General features: G+C 41.7%; 1 long non-coding RNA gene across 1 annotated transcript; it reads left to right on the top strand.

Annotated features, from left to right (window-relative positions):
* The first annotated feature begins 1,016 nt into the window (after positions 1-1,016).
* LOC147601286 (uncharacterized) lies at positions 1,017-13,160 on the top strand. Its single transcript, XR_015258048.1, has 3 exons — positions 1,017-1,130; positions 6,554-6,732; positions 13,085-13,160. It is a non-coding gene; the product is annotated as an uncharacterized LOC147601286 (long non-coding RNA).
* The last annotated feature ends 8,126 nt before the right edge of the window (positions 13,161-21,286 follow it).

Here is a 21,286-nt window from a genome sequence, read left to right as displayed (position 1 = left end):
GAGCAAGAGGCTTTTAGCTGTTCCCTGCCGATTGGGAAAGGAAAGGGCAGTTCCCAGCCCATTCCTTGGCTACAGTCTCTATCAAATCCTTGCTGCCACAACTGGGGGATCCCTGGGAGGAGAAATTAAAATGAGCAGAGAGGCTTTATTTCTAATACAGATCCCGGGTCATTAAATAACTAGCTGGGCATGCGGGCATACAATACCTGGGTTAAAGGAAAAACTGCAAGCCCAAGCTGATTGTTTATTGATACAGGTTTTCTTCTTAAAAATGCAAATTTGCAGCAGGACCACATGTATTTCTGATGTGCCGGAAAAAGGCGTTTGAATGAACTGGCAGATTATAAAACCCACTAGAAACTGAAGCTCACTTCTGCTTTCCCAGTTGCCTAGGTGATTAACATGAGATAAATACAGTTCTTCCTATGTCTATTCTTAAATCTTTAAGACAAAGAGGTTTTTGACTTTGTGTTGCAAGACATGAAGGTGTTTCAACAGCCAGATTTCACAAGAGTTGAGCCCTCCTCCTTTCCCTTTGCTTGTATCACATTTCTGCTGTGAAGGTCACTTTACAGTCACCAGCTGAGCGCCCTCCAAACTGTCCTAGGGCCAGGAGAGGGGGACAGTCCCCAGGGCTACCGAGTTCAGATGGGTCTGTGCCCATAGGTAAAGCTCACACTGGTTAAAAATATCAGGTCATATATAATTATCTTTAGTGCCGTTAACACCCCGTAAGCATAAGAACAGCAAAAGGTGGTTGTCCGTGAGAAAGAGCAGATTGCTGGGCTGGAAATCAGAATACCAGGCTTCTGCCTCTGGCGTCCTCACCAAACTGTGCAGCCCTGAGCTAGTCAACTCATTTCTAATCCCTCCCCCTATTTTCTTCCGTCATTTCTGTTTGGAGACTAAGTCCTTTGTGACAGGGATCATCTCTCGCTGTGTATTTGTACAGTGCACGACACAATAAGCTGCGATCTCCATTGATGGCTCCAAAATGCAGAGCCTTCAGACGAGACTTCTGATATAGAAATCGTCATGGGCGACGGCTTCAGAAAACCTGGTTCTGCTGCATGCTTTCCCTTCTCCTTTCTGAGGATCTTGGGCTGTTCATAAGCGAGCATCAACACGAGGTAGGGAAATGCTGTTGCCCTTGTTCGACAGATTAGGAAGGAGAAGTACAGAAATGTGGGATGGGTTTCTCCAGCTTATAAAGCAAACAGGCCTTTTTTTTTTTTTTTTCTCTCTCTCTCCCTCAGTTCAGTAATACAAAGAGACAAAACATTTTTAAGAACAAAAAAATTCCCAGCATATCTGCAAGTTTTTACCTCCTGCTTCCTCCCCCTCTTCTGAGGCTGGCAGAAGCTGCCACATCTGCAAGTATGTGCTTCCTTTAATGTCTTCACTTTCCTCCATGATTCTCTGCTGACCTCTGGAAACTCTCCAGGGATTAGTGGAGCAAATCTTAGCTGGGCAAAAAGGTCTGTTCTTTACAGAGGCAGCCACTGAACATGTGTGTTATGCATACTCCGTGCTGCAGTTATAAAAACCTGCATCCACTTAGCTCTATTTACCCACAAAGTAGGCATTTTTTGGTGAGACTTGAACATCCACACATTGATAGTAATCTGATTTTAAATTTTTTTTTGTCATATTTTTAACTGGGAAGCAAAAGGAGCATCATCACCCTTCATTTAACCTTGCAGCTCCATGGTGGAGACAAATTCAAATAGCATCTATTTTTAAAAACAAGTAAATAGAGGTAAGTGGTTATGGTATAATTTGTCTGGCTCTTACAAATTCAGAGGTAAGGTTGGAGGGATGGAGCTGCTGGTACTTGGCCAGAGCAGCCCATTGCCTGAGCTCTACCTGGAAGGGGAAACTATTCTCCTTTGGGCCCAAACCTTCCCATTATCCTGTACAGCAAAACAGAGAGCTACCTTTTCCATTTTCTGCATTGTGCATTAATTTGGAGCCGCTTCAAAAAGGAAGGGTGTTTTTTTTTAAGAAAAAAAAAAAAAGAAGAAGAAGAAAGAGTTATTTCAGACATGTTTCCTGGGTTGATGTTTGTTTCTGATGTTTTCAGCGAAAGCCAAATGGCACGAAGCAAACGCAGCCCTGGCTGGGGTGTGCAGTTTTCCTGGCTGGCAGGGACATCTAGTGGGTAGGGCAACGTGTGCCGGGGAAGGCAGGGAAAAATGCGCTCTCTTGACTTCCCACCAAGGGCAATATTTCTTCTTCTGAGTCGCTCTTGTGCCTAGTTGATGCTCATGTCATCTTCAGGATTTAACACAGAGTTGGGAGGAGTTTACAGGCAAAGCTCCTTCAAAGAATGGTGACTGTAATGTGAGAAGGTGATCCAGGCAGCACTGCCTAAACTGCTGCTACCGGGAAATGCTGCCAGCCTGGCTTTTGTGCGATTTATTCTTTTGAAGGCTGTTACAGTCATAATAACACCTACACTGGTGATATGTGAGAGCTGACTCGGTGGTGGCCTGATTCATCTCTGTCTGCAGTTATGCATTTCATGGGGTATTGCATTTGGGCCACTTTTATTGTATTGCAGACACCCACAAAATGACACTTACTCCTGCTTTTAGTGGGATGGCTTCGGCAGAAAAAGCAGCAGGAAACTTAAAAAGAGGAGGAGGGCAATGTGACCATCCACCCCCACCCCAAACCCAGCAGGGCTGTTCCAGAACGTACCCAAATCTGTTCTGTTTCCTCATTGCTCGTGGCACAAGCCGGGCTTTGCTGGCCCTGTCTCTCAAGCTGTTTTCCAGATTGGCTCCTTGATTGCCTTCCCTTTAGTGCAGGTTTTTATGGGAAGAGGTTGTTGACCAATTTCTTTGTTTCCATAGTGGGACTATGGACAACTTTTTTCCTGGCCTCTTCCCAAGCACCTGTCTGAGAGGGCTGGCATGCGGATGCTACATTCCAGATCGATGGCATCCCTAAAATCCTCCAGCCTGTGCCAGAAACAGAAATGTTACATGTGAGAGGTCTCACGCAGGGAAAAACCAAGCCCTTTTATAAGCATGTGGGGTTTTTTGTTTGTTTGGGATAAATACTTTTCCTCTGCAAACTACAAAATCTGGAGGCTGGGAAGGAGCATCCTCCAGCTCCCATTCTGGGGATGAAGGCCCCAAAGAGGTTCTTACACATAAAGATTTAAGATGAACTGCAGCTTCTGAATCAGAAACATATCACCTAAATAGCAGGAAGCAGTTATGCTCTGGACATTTTGAAATCCTCTTCTTCTGATCTAATTACATGCTAGCAGTAAAACTGACACAGTTATGGTTATTAAGTCCTTTTCTTTTTTTCACTTTTTACCAGGAATTCTATCTTGGGATTAATAGGTGCTTGCATCATTTCTGTCCTATGTGCTATATTAAGGAGTATCTACATCACCAGCAAATATTTTTGTTCTGCTGATACTGCACACAAACGCAAAGGTACAGGGCTCCCCCCCCACCCCCGGACATTTAACATAAATTGAGTGGCTTGTTCCTGATCAGTTCCTACATTAAAGAAAGAGACTTAATTCTCATTTAATGAAATTAATACATTTGAAGGAGGGGGTAAAAATTGCTCCTTTCTGACACAGCTGCATTGACACAGTTTTGTAGTAGAACATAAATATATCTATTCTAAATACTGATGATTGGAAGAAATAATAGACAATATATTTAAAATGACTGTTGGCACAAGTAACCTGAATTCTTACTTACAAGCTAGCGAAATATATTTATGCAAAATTGTAATTATCAGTGTGTATACAAACAGATGAAAAAACTCTCAAAGAATTATTGCCAATGACTCAATGTCAAACTGGAAGTAAATTTCAAGAGAGTATTCTGAGCAGATGTGCAGAGATCTTCAGGACTGATTTTAGTCAATATTTTTATTAGTGATTTGGAGGATAAATATAGAGTACACTTATGAAATTTGCTCAGTCTGGCAGGCAGGATCAGAATACAAAATGATAAGTTGAAGAGATGATCTCAGATGAAGTTCACTAATGACAAGTATGAAGCACTACACTGCAGAGGGAGATATCAAATGCATAAATACGAAATAGGAAATAATCAGCTCAGCATCACTATGAGAAAATGATCTTGTATGTATAGTGGTTCATAAATTAAATATGACTCAACAATGTGATTATGCTGCAAAAATTGCTAATCCCACCTGGAGTTCTGTTAATGGAAGTGTTGTGTGTAGAAGAGGAGAGATTGTGCAGGCATCAGGCTGGATGCCTGCAGCTCCTTAATTACAATCTGGGCACCCAAGTAGATCACGCTGCCCATCACCTTCCAGACCTTCCCCTTCACCCCTTTCCAGGTACTTTCCTCAGCCACAACCATTCTTTGCTGGCTTCTTCTGTGAAGGATCCTTGACCTCTTCTTCCCTTCAGAAAACACTGCCCATACTCCTGCTGCCTCACACGGAAACAGATGACTGGGGATGCCAGGGGAGGTCTCCATACGGATCTTGTAGGCACATAGGATCCCATATGGGCAATGTGCACTGCTCAGAGGAAGCTCGCAGGGACTCTCACAAAGAGGACATGTGTGTCTGCAGATGCCCTGGCTCCTGGCAGCTTTGAAGCAGAGGAGCACCACTCAAATGCAGTGCCAGTGTCTTACTCGCAGACACGCCTCAGTGTCAAGGGGAAATAAATACTTAAAGAAAGAAAGAAAGGAGACAGTCCCCTGAGAATCACCAATGTCCCAGGCAAGAGAAAAACATGGAGGAAAATGATTGCATTTCGTTGCTTCATTTTTTTTATCACAGTGAAATTTTGGAAAGTTTTTCTTGTGGGTTTTTTTTTTCCTCTTTTTAAATAGTTCAATATTTAATACTATACAGAACCATCTCCATGGCACCACGTGACAACCAAGGGAGCTGTGCCACTGGCCAGGCCCCAGAGCTGTGACCATGGACCCGGCCGCGGCAGGCAGCGTGCCGAGGTTTGAAGTCCTCCTCTCCTGACTTCTACAGACCTGACGGCGGGAAGTGTCAACTAACAGAAACGAATATATGTGTCAGAAATCATAAACTGATCACCTAAAAACTGGGGAGGTGGGTGGTTGAGCCCAAAAGCCCGAGGCCTACCGCTAGATGGCAAACTTTAATTTTTAAATTCTGGCGCTGCTGGACCGCAGCCCTGTCCTGCCAGGGCCGGGGGCTCAGGCCCAGGGCCATGGCCCATCCACAGGCCCCTCGGGCTGCAAAGAGCTTTCTAACCACCCTGTTTCTTCTTGGACACTGACCGCCCCCAAATTTCTGCGGGACGGTACCGCTTGCACACACAGAATAGCCACAAGATGCTTCCCCAGGTGCCACTTTCCCCAAAGCAGGGAACCAGTAGCTCTCCCATGGCTTTTCCTGTGTGTGGAGGCTCCCAGTGATGCCCTGAGCAAGGGCGTGGTGGATAGAGACCCAGACAGTTGTTTGGTCAGGCTCAGATAAAGAAGGAACAGAGGCGGGGTTCTGCCCGATAGGACTGACCAGTGGCTGGACACTCTCCGAAGAACCACTGCTCTTTCTGCTCCAGCCCTGGTTTTTCTTCCTCTCTTGGCTAGGGGCAGGGGTTGGATGTGCTGGAGAACAGAGGTGCCTTTCAAGGCTTGAGACATTGTCTAGGATAGGAACAAGGCTTTTCTACTCTTCTTTCCCTGATTATTATCTCAGAAAGCATTAAGAGGGAAGCTAAGAAAGCAACTCTACTGAACTTAGTCTTCTTCAGATCTTTATTGATCCCTGAGGAAATAGGCACAAACTGCAAATCAGAGTGGTGCTAGCATCACAAGAGACCTCTGGTCTTGCCAGTCCTTGCCATCTTGTGAGAAGTACTATTGGCACATGAAGTTCTACATATATTTTATGAAACTTAATAAAATTGCCTAAATCAATCTTATTTTTCTTGTGAACTTAACAAAATTATTCATCTTCCCTGTCAGCCATGCTTGTTGCCTTATTTTAATCAGTAAATTTGTCGTAGTGTGAAGAGGTATCTTGGTGGATACTGGGAAACTTAACCCCAGGTCTGATATGTATGCTCCTCTGTACAGAAATTAACTGTTAGGTCATGTTTCTCATACCACAGCTCTTAAAGGGCTGACCTTATGAGTGACACTTCTTCTAACATGGTGACTGCAAGATGCTTCAATGGGATACATCATGTTTCTTCCTCAAATACAGTTAACAGTTCTGTATAGCACTACCAGGAAGAATGTTTCTTCACACATCAGATTATATTTTTGTAGCAAAGCACAGTGATTAACATGGCAACTTCTGCAAACCCTCTTGGGGTTTTCTTTGCATCTGCCATTAGTGGCAGTCCTTTTAGATCTTTTAGAAGTATTACTTACTAAGTCCTTCAGTACCCCACAGTAGTCCTAAACACATTAAACTTCTTGCAGAATTTTGCAACAGGTTGTGCAAAATAGTGCCTGCTTTTACTGATTTGTTGTCTTTTAAATTATGTGGAATGAATGCTGTTTGAGGAGATGTATTCTTCATCTTCTGTATTGTAATTATTTTTCAGTTGTCTGGTGCTACATCCAGTGTCATTAGTGGAAAGCAAAATCAGAGACATTCCTTCCTGCTGATGAAGAGCTGGCTACTCAACACAGTCTTCAGAGCCTCTGCTTTGAAGCCAAAACTTCCCAGTGAGCAAGGATCTCCACAGGCTCCACACAGCAGATTTAATCACCTCATTTTAAAGTAATCTCATTAAACAAATCTTTGCCAACAAAAGTAGTATTTCCTGACTAGTATTTAGGTATTGCAGGAAGGTGAGGAATTCGAAATCCCATGGGGCTGAATAAAAGACTTCTACCTCCAGACCTTTTGGTGAAGCCTTTTCCCTGAGGCACGGATTGCTACAGTACATTCAGAACATTCAGAAGGTCCTTGCCTCCTATTTGCTTTCTATGGGATTGGGATGGTGGTTCCTCTAGCTGTTCCTGCAAATAGCTGCTCAGACTGCTGTTTCCCAGGGTTTGTTTTAAATGCTACATCACAAATAACATAGACAAACTAAGCCCAGATACCTCCTTCTGCCTCCCTCATCTTGGGAACCATAAGCTCTATCCTGGGGTTTTTTTTCTGTCTTCTCCTGGCATTTTTTTCAGGACTGGGCAGAGATGTGTGATACCAGCAATGCTTCTAATTAAGATGGAAATTTGGTTTTAAATAACACACTCAAAACTAAGGCAAATAATTAAGCGTTTTCCAAACTCTTGTTTCCCTGGTGGACTCTTGCATCGGTACCTTTAAGTAACAAGAATCACAGGGAGGTGAAAAGAGGGATTTAGGGCCAAACAACAAATATGTAATACATTTTTGCTTATTACTTCCTATAGGCATAAACTGAAAGCTGGAAAAAAGGATTTGGTATTGAAATGTATATTCATTTTTAACAGAGGAGGGCTGGCTTTGGAAAGGGTGAGGCTGTATATCCTTTGTTTTCAGTGTGAGGAAAGCATCAGCTAATTGCATAAGGGCAGAGATAATCTCATTCAGTGCACTTACCTGTAGTCACGACGAGCACAAAGGAATCACACCAGCTACCTTCCATAGCCCAGGACCTGTAGCAACCTGGGACACAGTACCCATACACTGTAACACTGGCAAAAAAAAATAAATTTATATATATATATATCTTTGTGATGTTGTTAACACTTCTCTAACATCAAAAAGTATTCGCTGCATGAGTGGGAGAAGTCTCTTGTAAGGGGTGAGCATTCCCACCCACTCAGCCAGGATCTCACCAACACAATGGACATGACTGTGGCTCTGAGCAGTCAAAAATACTAGGGAGGGGGAAACATTTCAGACTGTCATCTTACACATAAGGAAGGAAAAAAGATCGCAAGCCAGTTTTGAAAATATCCTTTCCCTTCCAAGTTAACTATAATCGCCTTCTGTGCAAGAAGAGGACAGCTGAAATGTGATCTGTCCATTAGACACCTTGAAGAGCGTAGCTTGAGCAATGAAAAAGTATCTAGGGAAGGACTGGACCATGTCATATAAGCAGCTGGATATCTGACAGCTCATTCATTATTGCTGAAAGGTGCTAGTTGTGAGGGACAGAGCAGCTCATGGGGCTGGCTCAGCTGCCCAGACCAGCAGTCGTGAAAATTCACCGCTGTTCCTCAGTGACTTCCTAGCTTTTGTGAAGTGTACTGGTCACAAATTACTTTCCACTGGATAAATACCTGGGAGTAAATACTTGACACTGATGGCACCAAGTGATATGTTAGCCAAGGGCAGTCATGGTCCAGATTATTCAATTTTTCCCCAGTAATGCTTGTTCTACCATCTTACAGCTGAAGCTCACTGAAAAATGCATTCAGTCTGTGGAAGGAGCACCCAGGATGCTTCATGTAGCGATCCCTGGACGTACACATTGGGACATGCAGTGACGATCCAGTACGCTTTCCCCTTTTTAACTGTTGGATTTGGGGGATGGCTTTGTCTTTTGCCCTGTATGTCTAACAATACTGTTTGCACTGGAGAGCTGGTACATAACAAGGCCCCTGAATGCTGCAGGAACGTATTCAGTCATACGGCACCTCCAGGTAAAGCACGCTGCCAGCTTGCTGTACACAGCACACGCCTCTGTCCATGCTACCCACCAAATGTTTTGGCATACCTGCTTGTTATGTGTCATATTAGATTCAGGCCCCCAGCCAAACTTTGCAGCTCAGACCCACTTCTGGCTGAACTTGACATGGGGTAAAGAATGGTTGAAGACAAGACTGGCATTCCCCCGACTTGGCCTCCGTAAGCATTTTTAATTAACAGCGATCAACTCTTGTATATTTGGGGCCATTAGCAACATTGATTGAACGAATCCATTGAACCTCTAGGTAAGGCTGTCCAGAGCTTTCATTTCTTAATTAACTTCTACAGTTGACCTCAGCAGGTATCATTCAGTAGTGCTCAATTGAACATTTGCAACTGTAGCTTGTCTCAGAAGTTTTGAGTTCAAAATTATATTGTTTATTATTTTTTCTAAGGTTGCTAAATAAGAACAATTTTATTTTATGTTATGGTACAGCCCAGCTGCCTGTTGCCCTACATATTATGCAAACAAATACCTAGGGTAATATAAACCCAGACATATTAGAAAAAAAATTAATGAGTACTGGATGGAGAAAGGGGGAATAATTCTTGGAATTTTTCAAGGGTTTTTTTTTGTCCTTACTCAGAACAAAGAAATGTTTTAAGCTTGCAAAAATTTTCATGAAAGAGATTTCATTTTTCTGTGTGTTCTTCCTGTCAAATCTTAGAGATGTTTTGATTTTCATTAACTATTTAATATCAGATTCCTGAGCTGATGGGGAAAAAAGGAAATCAAAACAGTAATATTGGTAATTGTTTTTCAAAGGGCTGTGTTAGCATTCCAACCATTCCCTTTATGCAGCAGGGTAGTAAATAAAATGAACTTTGAATGAAGAGCCGGTTTTATGAAAACCATTAATTGCTGATGCAAAAGGTGCATGGGATTTAGGCTTAGCCGGGAAGGCAACAAAAATACTTTACAATTAATATTTAATTTTTAACTTTATACTTCCCCATCATGAGTCTGTAAAAATGCAGCATCCTTAATTGTTTTTCAATTATATCCTTTGTTAAGTATAATGTATTGTACTTAACTTGTATCTTTTTTCTATAATACTGTTTAATTCCCTCTCCCTACCTCCTTGCCCCAGCTTATGGTCATATGTAAAGCATGGAACAGGGAAAGTCTGGTTTTTGATCTCAGACTGGTATAAACTGGGAGTTAATCCATGGAATTGGTTGTGTGACAATGTGAGAAAATGATTGGGAGATGAGAGTAAAGGCTTCTGTTTCTAGGAAGACTCATTGAAGAGCATATAGCTAGTTATTTTCCAGGAGAGATACTTGAGAGCCTTTCATGGGCTTATTTTGATAATTTTTTAAAAATACACTGAAGTGAAAAAAAAAAGTTGAAAAAAAAGATGTTTCTAATTCTAGTTGCTTCAAGCGGTATCTTAAGGTTGAGTACAAAACAAACCATACATAAACAGTGGAAAACAGTCCGCATCTTGTTGCCATGACAATGCCCTACTTATAGCACATTAAGCTGATTCATGTCTTTTCTCACCTCACTGTTAATAAATTATGGTGGCTGATGAGAATTAAGCCAGCTGGAAGAGCTAGTGAATGTAAGCAGCAAATTAATTTGCCACTTAATCGTGGTGTCCTTTAGGGGAATTACCTGCTACACAGTAAATAATATCTTACTATGTATAAAATGGTAGGAATAGGCTGAAATAGCTAATCTTTGTTTTCTTTGTAATACTGATGTATCACAGCTGATTGCAGTACCAGCAAGAACTGGAGCAGCCCTGCTCCTGCTGTATGCAGCAGCACCAACCTCAGTTGTTGGCAGATGAGTGTTGCATAGGCTTCTCCACTCCATCAGTGAAAATTACAGGAATGGGTCTTTAAAACACTGATTCCTCAAGTTTGGGTCATATTTTGTCATTTAAAGTGTAGGACATTTGGCCAACAGCTGCTGAAGCAAGTCACCTGCAGTCCAGCACCTTTATGTTAAACCGATGCACCGTGCCTACACATGCAGAGGTACAATACGGACCATCAGCACTCAGGTGATGTGTGAACAGGGTTTATGCAGGTCACAGTGCAAGAGCTCAGGTGAAAGTGGGCACCAGTCAATGGTGATCAGAGTTTAGGCTTCTTAATGTATATTCATGGTGGAAAAGATTTTCTCATTTTTCTGTAGAGACAGATTCAACAATTGTAATGGTAGCGCTGAATAAACACTGTATAGCTCATAATACCAGCCTTTAAAACAAACCAGCCATACTTCATTCAAACCTTTGTCTCTATACTCACTTGAAGTCAATAAACTCTAACAGCTGGAGCTCTGTATTGGAGGATTTTTTGAGTCACAAGTATAAGGACCTTGAAAAATAGCAAATGCTTGCTCTTGGGACCTGAAATCTGATAAACACTAACTGAATTGTACTTACAAATATTCTATGATCTTCAAGTATTTACTCAAGTGCAGGAGTTTAATTGCTTTCCCTATATTTTTTCTCTATGGACTCCTTGCATTCTTCTTCAATGGTTTCAGTTTTCTCTCAGCTGCAAATCAAATGCAAATTTTCTTTGGCCTTGCAATTCAGTTTGATTTAACTAAAAAAGCATTACCTGAGCAGAAGCCAAATTAAACAGTCACTCCATATAGTTTGGCTAAGCTGAGCCCTCCTCCTTTTGACTCCCAATTTTGTCCATTTCTTTCAATGACGTGAAAAATCACTGTAGGCTGGCACTCGCTCAGCTATCAAAATGCTGTTGAAATAGACTTTCATTTTGTCAGAAAAGTTTCAACAGGCAATGTCATGTTGTTCTGAATTTAAGGATGTTTACAGATTTTCCAACAATTCTTATTGCATTGGAGATGTCTTCAGTAATAATGACGATAATGAATAATATGATGATAATGAACAAGCTCCGCACATCCAGACTTAATAGCAACTAATTTTCCTTTTCATTATAGAAGGTGTACCACCTATAAACACTAGCTAGAAGTTACAGCTGCATGTTGTTTTTATCAAATATATGTCAAAAAGAAATTTTTTTAAATTTCCTTGAGGCTTGAAACTCTTAAGAGCAAACAGCTCCTAAGAAATGTGACTTTACTCCTTTATGCTACAAACAGCAATGAAGAACTGACTAAAGCCTTCAACGTCAGGACTCCCTTCTAATACTCTTGAAAATGCAACCAACTTTCCCATATTCTCCTGAAGCCACTCTTGGATGTATCTTGTGCATAGCATTGTCACCTCAGGCAAGCTGAGTTGACTGAATACAACATTCTTGCTGGGTATAAAATGTTTGTGATCTTCAACTTGCAACTATAATGAACTCATTAAATGGCTTTCTCTGAAAACAGCCTTCAGGGTTATCACAGAGTTGCCTCAATGTTTGCCTTTTGATGGTCCCGCAAATGTAGACTCATGTCCGAGTGACATTGTTTTACTCTTCCACAGGAGCAACAGTTTGGAAGGATGCCCTTTGTCCTCAGGTGAGGTATCAGGTTCAGTTCCTGTCTTTATTACTGACCATTTCTCTTCTGCAGAGGAAGGTGAGGGGACACAGAGGGAGCAGAAATTTGCCCTGCAGGATGCCTAGTCTGGAATCCTTCATCCCCTATACCCAGTGTCCATATAAGAAGGCCATCACCGTGTGTGTGTTCCCCTCTTCCTGCTCTTTGTCAGTCCATTCTGGTTGTGCAGTCTTCCTTAGCAAGACTCAACCTAGAGGATGCCAAACATACCTACTCCTCGCACCTCCCCCACTACATTAATTCAGACTAGAAGAGAGAGGAAAGAGAGGTACTCCAGCCCTAGCTCTTCTCAGTGAAATGATGCTTACTTAGCATGCACATTGTTTCCCCTCCCCCAACAATGCTCAGAAGCAGAATCTCCCCCGCCTTATATGTACCTACACATACATGCAAACTGGTACATGATTAAAGGTTACTTAATCTTTTTGGTTTTCATCCATAAATTTCTGAATATGCTTTCTGAGAGGCTTTTGGAGAAGATCTGCTGGATGATACTGGGTACCTGAAGAGGTGATTCCTCTCCAAAATGTAGCTTTCATCATCATATTATAGCTCTGTTTTGCTTTGGGTAGGAGCATTGGCAGTCTGATACTGTGCAGCACAGCTGGAGAGCTGGAGCATGCAGCTGCAGTGCTCTATAGAGCTGACGGCTCCATGGGGATAGACCCCGCCGGCATCAATAGACTTGGCCTCTTAGTGTCTAGACACTCGTACCCATCCTTTCACAGCAGGAAAATAGCCTAAATGATTATATGGATTTAGCAATTCAAAAGCGTGTCTGTGCACCTCATCCAAAGGCTTTTGAGCTGTGAGGGAGACGCGTGCACATATTGGGAACTCTTGCTTTATTCTGTATGCAACCCTAAACTCTGTCTTGTTCAATTTCTATAATTCCCCTGTGCCCATCAGCTCCATAACAGTGTTAACTTTTCTTTCCTTTTATTCCAGAGCAGCAGATTGCGTCCTGGTGAAGAGGATGGACTGCTTTAAAATGCCTTTTTTCTGTCTTTATTGGACAAGACCTGGGGACAGCTAAGAGATCTTGGTTAATGGATCCAGGAGTATCAGCAGCTTTAAGCTCACAAAGTTGAAATTCCTAGACTTGTAATTTCAATACAAAATTTTATAACGAAGATTTTTACCTAAGGTGAATTTATTGCCAATTATTCTGGTTGCCTACTCTGAATTATGTAAAAATTAACACGTGAGTGGTGCGGGAATATTGCATTGAGATATGCTTAACAGTTTCTGAAAATTGCAGGAACTGATGTGAAGCTAATTTCCAGCCTCTCAAATATGGCCTTACAGTGAGCATTTGGGAAACCTGTACCCTACTTTTATTTTTCCCTCTCCTGATTGCCTTATGCAACAAGTATTAATGATCCAAGGTGGCATGACACACGAAACCAAACTCCCCCACTACCGTCATCTACCCTGCCCTGCCAGAGCATCAGCTGCTGCACACTGGCTTAGAATCTCTCTCCTCCAGTGCAGCTGAGCAGATTTTTATCAGCTGACTGACCCTCTTGCACAGTTTGGTGTGTATAGAGGCCTATGGATTTCAAGGGCTGGGGCTGAAGAAAGGTGGCAAGCCATTTTCATGTCTCCTTTTGATGATTTTTCCTACCCAAAAGTGTGAGAGGAGAGTTGGTTAATTATTCTTGGGTTACTTTTAAAGCAGGTACTGGGTGGCTACTGAGAAAGAGGATGTGTAAGTAAATGTCTGTGCAGCTTCTGCTGGAGCCTTATTATGGTGGGGTGGAAAAAGCTATGGCAGAGAAGGCTTTATAATGTGAACGGATTGTGTTCCAGGGCAGATACTTCCTTCTGCATGTACTGATAAAAAAGCCTCAAAAAAGCAACCCATGTGTGTAAAGGATCGCAGCCTCCAAAAATCTGCTATTACCTTCATGCCCTTACTGAGAATACTGTTGGTTTGAATGAAGTTATGTCCCGCTTAATGCATCTTGGATGTCTGGGAAGTTTTTCCTACTCTCCTGCAAGCTCTTATCTCCCTGTGCCTCTGAAAGAGGGAGGCATTGAGCTGAGAGTCTTTATAGATCAGCTTGCAATCTTCTCCATCTGTTTCAGTAAATAGTAGATAGAAATCATGAAAGGCAAAGCAAAAAAAAATCAATGCATTCAACTGAATGACACTTAAGACAGGGATTTCTGACTTACCATAAAAGCCTATTCTCAAAAACATTTTATATATAAAAGCTATTTTTTTTCCCGGTATATTCTAGTTTGTCTTCATGATAATGATTCTCTCCTTCAGTTCCCATTTTATATATTGCTATTTTAAATTGAAATGAAACAGTTCTGTACTTGAAGATTGCAGAATCAGACTTACAGCTACTATATTTTGGCTTTTCCTAATTTCCTCCAATACAGCTCTATACAGTCATGTCGGCTTACAGTCTTACTTCTCATGTAGTTTTCTTAAAAGAAGTTACATTTTAAACCCACAAAACTGTTAAGTCTAAACACAGAAGCAAATTCTTCATTACGGGCTTTGTAGACAGGTAGTCTACAAAACCCTATGCTATTAACACAACTTAAAATTACCTCCAAGTGGTTGTGTTGTCAAATAGTGCAAAAGGAAAACCAGTTTCTAGCCAACTTTTCATGTGCAGAAACAGCTAAGCTTAAAATTACTAAACAGAGGTGTTTTAACTCAATACAAGCAGTGATTTTATCTGAAGGTGCCAATATTATACACTAGTATCAGGTTATGGATGATAATCATAATCACTAATTTTAAAACTATTATTTCTTCTGATGACTTTTTGTTTCCTGAGATACAGTACTGAGGGGGTTCAGCAGCTATTTTTCAGCCCTTAGAGTGAATGGTCTTGACCTGATAGCGGTCTTCCAGTACCTCAAGAGGGCCTACAAGAAAGATGGGGAAAGGCTGTTTAGTAGGGCCTGTTGCAATAGGACGAGAGGTAATGGTTTTAAAATAGAGGGGGGTAGATTTAGATTAGAAATTAGGAAAAAATTTTTTACGATGCAAGTTATAGAACACTGGAACAGGTTGCCCAGAAAGGTGGTGGAGGCCCCAACCCTGGAAGCGTTCAAGGCCAGGCTGGATGAGGCTCTGAGCAACCTGATCTAGTCAGGGATGTCCCTGCTTCTTGCAGGGGGGTTGGACTAGATGACCTTTGAAGGTCCCTTCCCACCCTAACCATTCTATGATTCTATGATTCTATAATTCTGTGTGTGCTTCGTGTTAGAGGAAGATGTTGCTAATGAGCAACCGATAGTGCAGCCACCATATCAACAAGTGTCTGATCTTCCTTCCCAAGAAATAAGTGGACAACTTTTCTTCAGGACAGCTTTTGTAGAAGCAACCCCAAATCTCCTGCTTTCCCACACTTCAATGTCTTATCCTTTATGTATGGTGGAGAATCTCTTACTAATACAGTTTCTGGTCTCCTTAGAGTTTCTTAGCCTTCATTCTTGCTTATTTACAGTCATATCTGGTATACATGGCAATCACAGCTATGGCTTACTTTGTAGAAAGTATGTCAGGGAAACGCATAATTTCTGACACTGTAAATACAGGAAGAAGCATTAGCAGATGATTATTAGCTCCTGGAGCATTAGGAGCCACCACAGAGCTTAAGAATTTCAGATCCATGTTATTTTGCAGTGGTTTTGCCTGGAGACTGTATGACAGTCTTCTTTCCTCTTTAAAGATTTTTTTTTTTTACCTTTAAAGGTAGTTGCATCAACATAATGGGTCTAGAGAATGTCAAAAGCTGTGCAGAGTGAACTATGGCTTCACTTTTTCTTATTCTTTTCGTTTTGAGGGGTGGTGGTGTCTTTCATCCTGCAGAGCAGGGGAAACATAACACGAGGCAGAATCTAGGGAGAAAGGCATAGCTAGAATAACTGTAACTAATATCCAGCCTGGCATTTGGCCTTTAGTGAGTAACTGTGTTCCTCAAGCCTCCTAAGGCAGACCCTGCCTGTTGGTGAACGAGCAGCAAGACGTAGGCCCAGAAGAGGGGGTGTACAGCTGGTGACATCGTCGTGTACCAGCAGCTTCTTGGCTGTGCTCATTACTCCTCGTCTCGCCGGAGTTCCCAAATGGGTCAACCCCAGCACTGGGCTTGATTTCAATAGCACTGTTACCTAGGAACTAAATTGGTCTCTTCCTTCCACCGCTCGCTGACTAAAGGCTTAAGGGTGAGTTTTGCATGTATTTAAAAAAAAAAACAAACAACAAAAAACAAACAGAAAGAGGGAACTGGAAGGGATCCAGCTTGGTTAGCATTTCCACACCATTGATAATGCTGTCAACCTGTCTGCAACCTACAAGGGGCCCCAAAATCTCCACTCAAGCAAACGTGGGCACTGCAAGATGCTGATAGCTGGTATTTTACAGTCAGCACTCCCTAATGTGTCCTGCTTGTCTTGTCTTGCAATAAAACACATACTGGAAGATGAGACCTAAGGGTCTCCGTCCCTGATCTGAACCAGTGGCAGAATACTGTCATTGACTTCCTCCTGTGACAAAATGTGCACAGTGGCCAACAGCCATGCAACGGAATGCTATTTGCCTTTTTGTTGTTGCCAGCAGTGTTAACTCTTAATGAATACAAAAAAGCATACATTCTTTCAGTACGCATATACCCGAATCTTACTGCTGTAGGGTGAGGCAGTATCTCCATATATGGTACCTATTGCTGTGAACAATCCTGGCTGTGCTTCAGCTATTTTCATTAAGAAAGTCAGAATATTATCTGTTGTCTGGCAGGCAGGTTTAGCTAAAAATTGCCCGTCTGCTTAGCATTAAGCATGAAGCTTAAACAGAATTTTCAGTAATTAAAAGGGTGCACTGGCTGCGAGTGAGCAGCAAAACATTTACTAGGGCTTTTTCTTACAGACCTAAGGTGTTTGCTTCACTTCTTTCATCTTAAAGGTACACTGGTAACAGTAGAGATCGTGGCTACTATAAACAATGCCATTTATAGGTCTGGCTGGGGAAGGAGGGACAGCTGTAGTAACTCAAGTGCACTCTTCACTGCACTTCTGCTACATTGCTGTCCAGAAACTCAAGACAAAACAACATCTCTCTTAGAATATATCCTCATAGATGGCACTCCATCAGTCCAACATATCTTGTGCTTTATAAAGTTACAGGGATGGGCTCCCAGTGGTTAACCCTGATTGGTAAGCACGCAGTACTTGAGCCGCTGTTGGCTGTCATTGTGCCCATCTTCCCTGGCCTCCTGCTGTCGCACCACAGTGTGCGGGCTGTTGTGATCTCAGCATTTCCACCAGCAATCAATGAAGTCTATGATAATGCTGATGGTCTTTTGGTGTGTTGCAAGTGGGTGGTTTTGCTTAATTTGGGAATCAGCTAATAGTTATTGCAAACCCCACCTTTTCAGGAGCCACTTCAGGCCGGCCAGAGGAGTGGCACACCGGCACAGTGTGGCTGTCTGCAGCGCATCAGTGACAGTGCTGCTGCTTGCACCCTAATGTGTAGGTGCGGACACTTCATACACATGTTGGGTGAAAAGCAGAAGATGCAGAAGGTGCAATAGTTATATTTCAGCAGTTTAGAAGTCTTGGGGTAAGAAGAAAAGTCACAATTTGTTTGTTGACAGCAATCTGATTTTCACAGAATCATTTAGTTAGAAAGGACCTTTAAGATAATTAAATCCAACCGTAAGCCTAATACTGCCAAGTCCACCACTAAACCATGTCCCTACGTGCCACATATACACATCTTTTAAATAACCTCCAGGGACGGTGACTCAACCACTTCCCTGGGCAGCCTGTTCCAATACTTGATAACCCTTTCAGAGAATAAATTTTTCCTAATATCCAATCTAAATCTCCACTGGTGCAACTTGAGGCTATTTCCTCTCTTCCATTTTGTAAGGTGGGACGAAGTCACATGAATGTTTACAAATTGCTGTTTACTATATCCTATGGCATGAGGGCAGAGAGGAGAGCTTTATTTCCCATGACTGTGTTAATTTATCTGTACATTTTGAACGTAAGCCATGAAACTGGCTTAATTCAGTCTACAACTGGCCCATTGCTCATTTTCTCCTGATATTAGAAAATCTCAGCAAATTCTTTTCTTCTCTATGGTAATGCATCATTTGCATGTCCAAAGTTACCCAGAAATCATCTGATAAATCTGAATTCAGAGAAACACAGTTTGAGATCTGTGTACTGGAAGTGCTATGGCTTCTGTACAGACACTTAGAATTTAGGGAAAATCTATTATGGTAAATATATATTCTTGTAATTATACAATCAGGAGCCTATGCTATGCGAGAGTTCCCTGGCTGGTTCTGTCCAAGATGGTCTCAGGCAAATGTTTTTTTTTTTTTTTACCTTACTGCTATTAATCTTTCTGTTTATTTTCTCCCAGTTGGATGCCTGTTTTCCTTCTTCTGTTCCTTGTCATGTTGTCTTGCTTCCCAGTATACCCATCTTTTATTCCTCTCCCAGTTACGAGGGGCTTTGTCCTGTGCTCAGCAGCAGCACTGGCTTAAGGTGTTGCTGCTGGGATGACACAGGTTCTCCCTCCCTTGAGCTGTTCCTGTGCTCATGCCCTCAGCTGGCCTGAAGCACTAACCTGGCTTTAAAATTGCATGTATTGTTTTCCTGGGTTCATTCTTCCTTTTTTTTTTTTTTCAGTTAACTTGATCATGATGGAGTCATGAGCAAAGTTAGAGGATGCAGCTTTAGAAGATGGTACTTGACTTCTTAATCTTTTTTTTTCCTACTATGCTTTGAGTCTTATGCCTAACAACAGAACCAAAAAAAATTAATTGTTATTATAAATTTTGCTAGGCCCCCACAGCATCTAAAGAGTAGCTCAGAAATCACAAGACTATTTTTAAGAGATTAGAGCTCTTTTTTTTTTTTTGGGGGGGGGGTTTCAGAAGTCCTTTGGATACATTTGGGTCACTTTTTCAAGCTTTGTTTTGCAATCATGAGGGCTAAAAACTTATATTTTAGAGTAAAATAGGAATTTTTAGGTCATCACTTCAAACCACCGAATACTGCAAGATGCATAATATAATTGTGAGAGATGGCAGTTCTTCTGGTGTTCTCTCAAAGTATGTTTTTACAGCAACCCCTCCTACATTGGAGGTTTTTAGTTTTTGATTTATTGAAGCCAATCTTTTTAAAATTTATTTTAATTTGTTGCTTTTGAACACAACACATATATGCAAACCATGACCACTGAAATGTGATGAGGAACTGGGAATAAACATTTCCATACTTAGTCAGAGCTGTTTGTTGTATCGACACTTCACCTCCCTTCCCTGGGGCTATGTGATCTCTCCCAAATCCTCGCTGCATGCAGCTGATCCAAATGCTATGTAATCCTTTTGATGTAGTTCAGTTCATTTTGAATCAGCACAGCATTTTGTGTGCTTTAACCTCGATACTGCACACCACACCTGTAGGGGGGCTGCTAATCTAATTTTTATTCACAGTGGTGGCAACAACCAGGTCACTTATGGAGTTAATGTCAGCTGCTCCACTAATTACTGTAGGAAAGTGATCCCATCATCCTGGATGAAAATGTCTAACTCCAGCCTGCAAAGCACTTTCGGTGTACTAATTCTGTTAATGCTCCATTACTGCTTCATTTGAGCTGTGTAGTCAATCTCCCAAAGTGAGGTAGTAAATCCCCAACCAGTTCCAGAACTGGGAAAATGTACAGACAAAAACATTGTTGACTACATTATTGGACATTGTTTTCTGCTGGGGTTGGTTTGTTTCTTGAAGTTTGTTTAGACAAATCTGCCTTGATAACTCTTAGTTTACAGTAGCCTTAATCCTCCATTCTGCCTTGAAGGGAGTTATGTGCCAAAAAAAACCCTGTGGACATGGATCTGATCTCTCTGCTCCTTAGATACTAAAATATAAAACAAGAATATAAATCTACGCTATAGCAATACCTGAAAAATTATCAGGATCTCAGAAAAAACCAGGACAGTGGGAGGCTATACCAATACCCTCAAACACATAAGTAGAAACATTGTGAAACATCTGGGTAGGTATCCTTGGGCTTGAGATCTTGCAGTCTACTCTTTGCATGATAAGCTCCACATCAGTCTCCGCCCATGAGAAATAACCTGAGCACAACTGAGCGCTGTACAACAGTAGAAGTCATGAGAATAACAGAGACATAATTCTATGCTGTCTTCTGACCAAGGTCCCCACTAAAGACATGGGTATGTGCAAATTGTCTTATTTTCCTAAGTTTGGAAGGTTTTAATTTTCTTCTCATTGAAGTAAGTGAGGATCCTCACACTGGCATCTTTGGAGTTTCCTTAGGCTTCTTCCAGTCATCCTCACTATTGTTTCTCCTTAAGCCCACATATATGTCTCCTTTAAGATATACAAATTATTTCAGAAGTTATCGATGAGAAAAACAGTTTTGAAGAGCCAAAGAAAGTGTGCAGTGTTGGGAGTTGTTGTCTGGCTTGGTTTGGAAAGGAGCTGCGTGCTCTAAAGGAGATGCGTTCACAGTGACAGATTAATAAATATGCCGAGGTGTCTGAGCTTCCTCTAGGCATTCCCTGTTCACTTTTCAGCTGAACTGCAAAGACTCTTGAAAAACTTCAGAAAAGTTATGTGAAATCTGTCAAGCGGTTACCTTCTCAGAGATAGCACCAGCAGTGCTGAGGCCATGGGGCAGCTGAAGCTCGTTGTAGCCAGTGGGACAGCAAGGGCTGGATGATGGTGGCTCCTGCAGGAACACTCAGTGACTGTTAGCCTAGGCACTACTCCAGGCCTGATACTCCCTCTGTGCCCTATCCCTGTGATCTCTTTTAGCCAAAATTCCCTTGTACTGAGTCTTACGGAGTTCATGCCTAAATATTCACTTCGAGCTGCTTTTATATTTCTGTTCCTTTTGTTTTAAATATATGAACTATATAAAAATATAATAAACCATGATACCACAGCTTAACCATATTGCATATCCTGCAGTGAGCAGAACCTATTGCTTAGAGTGCACTTATTCCACATATATATAGCAATCTTTGTTCAGCCTTTTTTTAAGGCTGAACTTAAACCTTTGCTGTGAATTTTTTTTTAAAAAAACCCTCCTGCTTCTAAAAAGAGGTTGAATCTAAAAAATTGCTATCTGAGTGCAAC

This window comes from Chlamydotis macqueenii, chromosome 3 (genome assembly GCF_036417535.1).
Source record: "Chlamydotis macqueenii isolate bChlMac1 chromosome 3, bChlMac1.mat, whole genome shotgun sequence".
NCBI classification, from domain to species: Eukaryota; Metazoa; Chordata; class Aves; order Otidiformes; family Otididae; genus Chlamydotis; species Chlamydotis macqueenii.
Note: the sequence above shows the minus strand (reverse complement) of the source record. Positions and strands in the feature narration are given on the sequence as shown.